Source organism: Paramisgurnus dabryanus, chromosome 7 (genome assembly GCF_030506205.2).
Source record: "Paramisgurnus dabryanus chromosome 7, PD_genome_1.1, whole genome shotgun sequence".
NCBI lineage: Eukaryota > Metazoa > Chordata > Actinopteri > Cypriniformes > Cobitidae > Paramisgurnus > Paramisgurnus dabryanus.
The window spans coordinates 38,606,462-38,615,664 of record NC_133343.1 but is presented as its reverse complement, the minus strand read 5'-3'; the positions used below and the strand labels follow the sequence as shown (position 1 = coordinate 38,615,664).

General features: G+C 35.0%; 1 long non-coding RNA gene across 2 annotated transcripts in view; it reads right to left on the bottom strand.

Moving 5' to 3' along the window:
* LOC135734354 (uncharacterized) overlaps positions 1-9,203 on the bottom strand; it is a 352,561-nt gene that overhangs the window by 226,211 nt on the left and 117,147 nt on the right. The window lies entirely within an intron of this gene.

Here is a 9,203-nt window from a genome sequence, read left to right as displayed (position 1 = left end):
CCTGCATAACCTGTATGGCCTTTCACTTGTTTGATAAAGGCTCTAGCAGGAGCATCACAAATGACCGAACATACCTTCAGAAACACCGTTTTTGAGCCTATGACAAATCCCTCTCTCAGCATTGTCAATTCTTGAACAAGGGCACCAAGATACTCTTGCAATGAAGTGGGTTTAGTCTCACCACAGAACAAAGCAATTAACAGTGGCCTGCTGGAAACATAATCTTTGTGACGCAACATGCCTAACACTGGCCAGAACTGAGTTGACAAACTCTTAAACAGCGGCAATCCATCAAAATTAAGCTGCAACATAAACACATTTCTATCTGGAAATTTGTACAACAAATACTCAAATGTTTTGCGAAACATGTTCAAAATACCAAAATAGAAAAACACCCCACCAGCCAACCTTTCCAGGGTGTACTTGGTTGCTGTTTTTAAAAGGGTTCTCCCATCCTTTGGAAGAAAGGGGTGATGCACTCTAAGGATACACAAAAGAGCAGACAATGCCACTAATGATACACCATACTCAACAGCCCAGCCAGACAGAGCAGTCGACAAATCTAAAGGAGGAGAAATCTCATCATCCTCCTCCTCATCATCATCATCCTCTTCAGAGACCTCATCCTCACTCACCATCTCACGGTCCACAACTTCACCAAAGTCACAACTTACCATCTCATTGTGCTCTACGACACCTGTGCAAAGATTTCTTTGTACCTCTAAAATTCTGTCATTTGTCCTTTTTATGGCTCGCTTGCGCATGTTACTCCACTGGGACCGCTCCATTGTGAACTGCGGAAAACCAAACACAGACATTTGTTAATGCTACTGATTTATTTAGAGAAAAAAGAGAGAAGAAAGCTCTTTGTATGCATGTCTTGAACAGTGCATGTCCCAAGTAGTCTAAACTTTACTGTAGGATAAACCTTAGTCACATAAAAAACTACTCCACTGCTCATTTGATTTATTTGTATTGAAATTTGAAATCAAATCTTTCAAATTTCATAATTCGATGTCACACTAGCCAAATAAAACAACTCCATTGAAAATAGGTAATTAAATATTTCATGTTGAAGCCTGCAGTTTATTGATAATTTTATTGCATGTAAAAATCTGTCAGGCTCAATTGTGGAATAAGACAGAAACCATGCAATGAACATGGGAAAAGACATTTTTTTTTGTGAGGCTATAAACGTCCGGACTTCGACGCAATTGGATAACACTACGAGTGTCATCGGTTTAGCCATCTTATACTGCCTATATCAGATATCTCATATTTTCTTTTCTAATTTGTTGTAATAATGAATTTTGAATATTGTCTGTATTTTGTAAAATTATATTACTCATACAGTATGTGATTAATATTCAATAAAATGTTTTTAAAAGCCCAAAATTAAATAAAAAACATGTCAAACTCAAATTTAGAATAAGGCTGGCGCATCCCTCATGTAAAAATGCAGCGGGAAAATGTCTGCCTCTTGCATAGCAGACAGAACGACAGGCGCCATCTTGACCACGCCATGCAGTGTGAATAGACATGAAATAGCCTATGGCTTTTATACGGATTTCTTCAAACAACCTTTGAATACTATAAAAATGTGCACAAATGCTATTAGAATACCAATAAACTGCCTATCCATACGTCATATGCAATTTTCTCATCAAATTCCGTCTATCTAAAACTGCTATGATAATCTGCCTGCTGGTGCTCACGAGGGCGCGTTAACGTACAGCGTGCGAAAAAAATCTATACAGATAAAAGATGTGTTTCATATGGTGTTTCATATAGCCTAGTCAAAAAAATTCAACGGAGATAAAAACATACAGAACACAGCTTACCTTACTTTTACTTGGCTCTTGATAGTCACCGGTGAAATCTCTGTCAGAAAAATGTACAATTTGGTTTGGTCAGACTAACGTTAACGACCGTTACAACTATGTAAAAACGGGACAGTTTAATGCTTCTCATATCATATAATGCCAGTTTACTCGGAACTTACCACCTACAATATACATACAACAGAAAATATAATTGTAACTGGCTATTTTGCACGATGGTTAATGGAATTACTAAAAATAAATCATAGTTGAGCATAAGCAACACACTTTACCTCAGGGCGTGGTTCAGGTACTGAGGATGAGAATTATCCGACTCAGTTTAAAATGGCGCCTCAGCAAGGTCAAAGGGTAATTACAAATGTTTTAATAAGTTCGTTTTTTCATACTTAAATATCATACATACATTTTAATTACAATTTCTTTCAAATTAATTTATCAATAAATTAAATTGTGTAACTTCGTCTAATTTCATAAAGTTATGACAAGACAACCATTAGAGGATGTAATAAAAGTAATTTCTTGCATAATATATGAGTTTGTAATGTGTGTAAATTTTATGTATATTTAAACACACACATAAACATATATATATATATATATATATATATATATATATATATATATATATATATATATATATACATTTAAGAAATGTTTTATTTAAATATCGTTTTTTATTTATATATATATATATATATATATATATGTGTGCGTGTACATATATATATATATATATATACATATATATATAATTTAGAATATATCAAAATATAAATAAATATATATATACACGTGTAAATGATTCTTAAATACATACATGAATGTGTGTGTTTGTGTGTGTGTGTGTGTGTGTGTGTGTGTATACATAATAATTACACACAGCACAATATATGTTATGCAAAAAAAATATTTTATTTTGTGTATATAAGATATCTTATCTTATGAAAAAACTGGAGAGTAAGTCATTTTAGTCACTCCCACAACAGCAACTGAAAAATACGTTGAATCTGGCATGTTTCATATTTGCCAGAAGAGAGCCATAAATGAATGCCCCTCTCTCCACCACCCTAGCTGCGCCACCACCGATTCCGGAACTCTTCAGGGTTGCCATCCATTTGCCAACATCGTACACAAACCAAACAAATGCCAGAAGAATCCAGAAAAGGCCCGGAAGATTTTGCTATCTGGGTACTTTATAAAGACAACACATTACGCGTATTCAGACAGCAGACATCTTGAAAAACAGACTCGACAAGTCGAGCCACGAACGATGTGCTAAGTGATATAAACTAAGTGATATGAACTGATTTGGAGCTGACATATGGTCCGTTGTTTCTGGAAGAAACCACTGAATGCAACAGAGAAAATAAATAAATAAAAATAATAATAAAAAACCTGAATAAGTCACAGTTTATATCACTTAGCACGCGTTCGTAAATCTAAACTTAAGACATTCTTCTTTAGCAAAGCATTCACATAAAATGTCCAGTAATTGTACTTGTCCCGCAATAGTTATTTTGTCTAGAACAAAGCACTCACATACCTCATATGGGTAATATACTATTGCTGCAATAGTTAGCCTGTCTGGAACCGAGCGTTTTTAAACCACAATACTGCATGACACTTGCGTTACATGCGACCGGCCCCTACGCTAATAGATTTTTGTTTCTCTCTCCCTGTCTCGTCCTCGACCCCGAGGACAATGGGTCAAACAGACCCATTTCCTGTTGCTGTGAAGGTCATCACACCACTGATCTACTGGCTGTCCTTCAACGTGATGCCCAGCCGATGCACGACCACCGGCTGAACCAGTTTAATACACTTACCCGCTTCCTATACCTACCCTGTTCATATATATAAATATATATATTAATTTCTCCCAAGGGTTTTTGTCCTTCTAGGAGTTTTTCCCACAGGGTTTTCTCCTAGGGGGGGTTTCGTCCCCGGGAGAGTCAGCCAACTTTGGCTTAACTTAGCACTTTACTGTATACTTTACATTATTAATACGCTCGCTTGTACGGTTTATCCTTAGCTGCTATATTCTACTTCTTATATTATCTATTGATTTTCTGTGTTTCCCCTACATCTCCTCATGTAAAGCTGCTTTGCAACAATTAACAATTGTGAAAAACGTTATATAAATAAAATTGAATTGAACAAAAGATTATAAGCTAGATGCATTTTTTGGGGGGGGGGGTTCAATGTTCTTTGACTGTTATACATAATAAATGTGTTTATGAATAAAGGTTGATCTGTTGAAAGCCATTATTTTGAGTTAGATGCCAAATGAATTAAAATTTGACATTAAAGGGGTGCATACAACCTTTTTGCCCACCGGCAACTATAGTTGCCGCACATTCAAATATGATTTTCAAAAAAATAAAATGGGGAAAATAAATGCAGAACATGTTTACAGAGGACACTATTAACACAATTATATGCATGAAACCATTCAGAAAAATTTGGGCACAAATGGGTTAACTGAAAAAGCTTCTGCAGCTCCACATTTAAAATCGTACAGTGAGGACTGTGCAGTGTTTTATTTGTATTTTTTGCTTATGTAAAATCATAGATTCTAATAACTAATATATTTACATTTATTACAGATGCCTGAAATGTAAAACAAGATGAGTATAGTCTTATGATTAAAAGAAAAAACTAAACATTTGCTTGTCAGAAGCATTGTTGTAGTGACAGCCAAAATACACTGGCCTATAGGCCTATATGTTATTTTAAATAAAACTTTCAATAAATTTTTGTTAAATTGTATTTTAATGTTCTTAGATAAAAAAAGTTTGTCTGCAGAAGAGCAAAGTCCTGCAGACAACTTGGTACAATGTTTAAGAGGTTTTAAATAAACAGTAGCACAGCATCTTTCTTTGGTGCTATTAAAACCACCACAACAAACCTGGATGTAGCTCTTTTATTATATACTAATGAATCGCACTTTAGGTCAGAAAAATCGCAATTAGATTTGTTCTCCGAATCGTGCAGCCCTAGTTACCCCCCTTCCACATCAAGTCACTAGATGGAGTTTGTATCCAATCTGTAGATAACTACAAATACCTGGGATTTTGGATGGATAAAAATCTAAACTTTAAATATCATGTTGATTCTCTTGTAAAATAATTAAAATTCACATTGGGTTTTCTGTATAGATTGAAGTCCTGTTTTTCCTTGCTTAGTTGCCAGCCTTTTTCTGTCACAGATTGATTATGGGGATACTATTTACAGATTTGCCTCTCTGTCCACCTTGTCCAAAGGTCCCCTCTATCACTCTGCTCTCAGATATATCACAAATTATAGTTTTAGGACACATCATTGTTTACTTTACAGTTTGGTAGAATGGTCATCTTTGTATTTGCACAGGCTTGAACATTGGTACATTTTAATTTATAAAGTTATTTTAGGAAAACTTCCAAATTATTTATATAGGAATTTTTTTATCATTTCAAAGCTGCCACAATCTTAGGTCACATAACTGGTTACAGTTTAACTCTTTCACCGCCAGCATTTTTCATGATTTTAACACAAGTTTAATGCCTTCCAGAAAATGCTCCTTTTTAAATATATAAACATACTAGGGTTGTAACGGTATACCGGTATGACGGTATACCATGATATTAACATGCACGATTATCATACCGTAAACATTTGCCTAATACCGGTTTGGGAAAAAAATATAATAAAGGAGATCTCACCTGTGCTTCTGCGCATATATACTTCATTTGACATGACTGCTAAACACCACTCATATAGCTTTTCTCTGTACAGCAGAGAAAATTTCAGAGCCAAAGAACACAAAATCTAACCTCTAAACCCCACTGAGAAAAAGTTAAAATCTGCATTATGGGAATACTTTGGGTTTCCCAAAAATGAGCATGTGTTGTCCTTAAAGATGGATATACAGTTTGCAAGAAATGTGGACGAAGAGTGGATGCAAAAGGAGAAAATACGTCGAACATGTGCTACCATATTCGCAAACACATACCTCTGTGCAGATAAAGGTGTGTTTTGTTTATAATTTAAAGCAGTATTATTTCCGTGATGCAGAGGGAATCCCAAAATCCAGTCATGAAAATCGACCATAAATCGGAAACGGATGTGTGTTAAATTTTCGGCCGATCTGTTTTCGGACACAAAGCTGTTATATAAATGCACCTCTGAAGTGAACTGTCTCCAGAAAAGTCTTGATGGCATTTTCTTGTCGTTTAATCTCAGTATAATGCCTGATATAGCGCTGTTTATAAGTGCACATGTCTGTTTTGTTTACATGTGAACGCTGGTAACCTCTCGTTCTCCGTCTCGTTCTCTTAAAACACTAAAGCACATTTAAGTGACTTATATTACAAGTCAATTTTAAGTTGATTATACATAGGCGAAATCTAAAGAGATTTCTAAAAAGACATTATTTCTTATTTTATTCAAATGAGTGATGCAGCTTTATTTTCTTTTTTTTTTCAAAAGTTTTTTTTTGATATATCTGTTTTCATTAATTTAAGGGTCATTATAGCTGATGATTATAATACAAATAATAATTTTATAACATATACCGTGAAACTACGAACACCGTGATAGTTTCTGAGACGATTATCATACCGTGAAAATTTCATACCGTTACAACCCTAAAACATACATATATGAAATAAAAGAACAGACCCTCTGCTTTCAAACAAAAAAATCCGTTCCATCCTACCTTCATGTGTTTTTATTACCTCTGAAATGTGTGTAGGTTTCATCAAAAACACCAAATTTTGAGCGATCTTTAAAACATACACGGACATACAGCTGTTTGCACTAGGGCAATACTTCCGGTTTTTATAAGTTGCGGAAGAGCGCCACCTGGTGGATAATAGCGGTATTGCAGATTGACGAGATATCTCGTCATGGCGGGGAAAGAGTTAAAGTGCCGGCTATCAAATCAGAGGCTGGAAGGTTAAGCCTGTTCTATTTTGGCCCCTGGTCATGGAATGACATGCAGACTAAACTTAAGCTGCAGTCCCTCATCTCTTTAGGTGACTTTAAACACAGAATAAAATAATTGGTCATTGTTAAGTGTAGGTGTTTTTAAAATTCCACTTGCACTTAATTTGTTCTGTACTGATTTTCATTGGCGATTTAGCAATACTGACTCAAGTGATTCAAGTGACTCACACAACCCGGATCACTTTAGTGAGTGACTCACAATAACCCGGATCCTTAAAAGGAGTCGAGTTTGCCAGGCCTAGTCTTGACTAGGTCTCACTCGCCAAAGAGGTTTCAACCTCAATGTGACTTTCCTAGTTAAATAAAGGTTTATATATACGAAGAGTATTGTTAATCTGACAGGGTTCAATAAGAATGTTACCATCTTTTGACTTAATTGAGCTGATATCTGAAAAATGTTCATTCGACTGCAAGTAAACAGCTGGGTCTTGCCCCGTTAAAATAGTAGAACTGCCTCGTCCTGAGAATTAAAAATTCAGCACGCTGCTTCATAATAGCATTTATCTCTTTTTTCACGAGATCAAATTGGAGCCTTACATCTGAAGAAGTTTATTTTAATCCCAATCTACATGAATATTAATTTACCATTATATATTATGTGTATCAATCATTTTACCATTATATATTATGTATCAATCATTTTACCATTATATATCAATTAATTTACCATTATATATATTCATTGCAATCATGTGTGGGAAAGTTTGGCATACATTGTTAAAGCCTACTGCATAGTTTGGGGTCTTAATATGAGTAGCCTGAGGTGGGTCTAAGTATAATGAGTAGCCTAGGGTCAAATAGGTCATAGGAAGGAGACACTGGTCTGAGGAGCAATGACCTATGGTGACCCTTACAAAAGTGATGTCATGTGGTTCTTCATGTTACAAGCCCTTAAAGAACAGTCTACCTTATAGGCAAATGTGTCGGATAAAAAGAATTTGTAGCAAACCAGATGATCTTAATAGGAATTTTAATGTTTTAAAAGAATCTTTTCACTGTAGAGGTTATACTAAGATGCAAATTCAAATAGCTGAGGAAAAAATTGAGGGACGATCTCGACTTGATTTGTTAAAAAAGAAAGAAAAACATCAAAACAGATTTTCTGTGGTTTTTACTACAAAATATACTAAAAAATCGAAACAAATTAAGAAAATAATTAACAAACATTGGCACATTTTAAAAACTGATAGAAGTCTTGAATCTTTCCAGGATCCGCCTCTCACGGTGTTCAAGCGCGGACGTAATTTGAAAGATCATCTGGTGAGATCATATCTGTCTCCCCCACCTGTCACAACACAAACGACATTAACACCAATTCCTGAAGGTAACTATCGATGTGGCTCATGTAGTCAATGTAGCTACACTTACCGTTGTACCTCGTTTAAACATCCGCATACTGGGACACCGATTCCTATTAAAGGGATTATAAGTTGTAAAACAAAAGCAGTTATCTACCTCATAACATGCCCTTGCGGTAAATCTTACGTTGGCAAAACATCACGTGAATTGAAAACACGTATTTCAGAGCATCATAGTACAATCTGATGTAGAAATATGAATTATCCCTTGGCTGCTCATTTTATTAAATTTAACCACTCTATTGCCTCCCTACGATATTTAGGAATTGAACGAGTTGCTTTACCGAGGAGAGGTGGTGATCTTGACCGTATTCTACTTAGACGTGAAGCATATTGGATACATACATTAAGAACTCTTGTTCCTTATGGTCTAAATGTTGATTTTGATCTGAGCTGTTTTTTATGAGTGTGCTTTGTATTTCATGTTTGGTGATGTTTACATATTATTGTCTTTCTTGGGTTTACACTAATCATGTCTTTGTAATAGATCCTGCAGTTTTTAGCTTGATTAACTGATTGTTTCAAATTAAGAATAATTGTATGCACCTGTGTATGGCTGTATTTAAGCTCGTCTTACCTTGAGCGAACACATACCTTGACGAAGGCTATTTGCCGAAACGTTGGTTACAATAAAATTTAAATTATTTTGCAAGTGAGTGTGCAGTCAATATTTTGTGCTATACAAGCCTGAACAGAAACATATTGTATGAAGCATGGAGGGGGGCCAAAACCTATATATTTACCAAGCCATGGCTCAGAGGGTCAGACTGATCCCATACAGAAATGTAATATATGTCAATATATGTAAATTACATATATAATATCAGTGTCCATGTATGTCTGCTGCATATATGAAAGTATATGCAAAATTCATATATGTAACATACATAGACATATATGAAAAATATATTTCAAAATATAGCAAAAATGGCCGTTTTCATGTAAGTGCCATATATTTTCCCATATATGGACATACATGTGAAATATATGCAAGACACATATATGTATACATGCATAT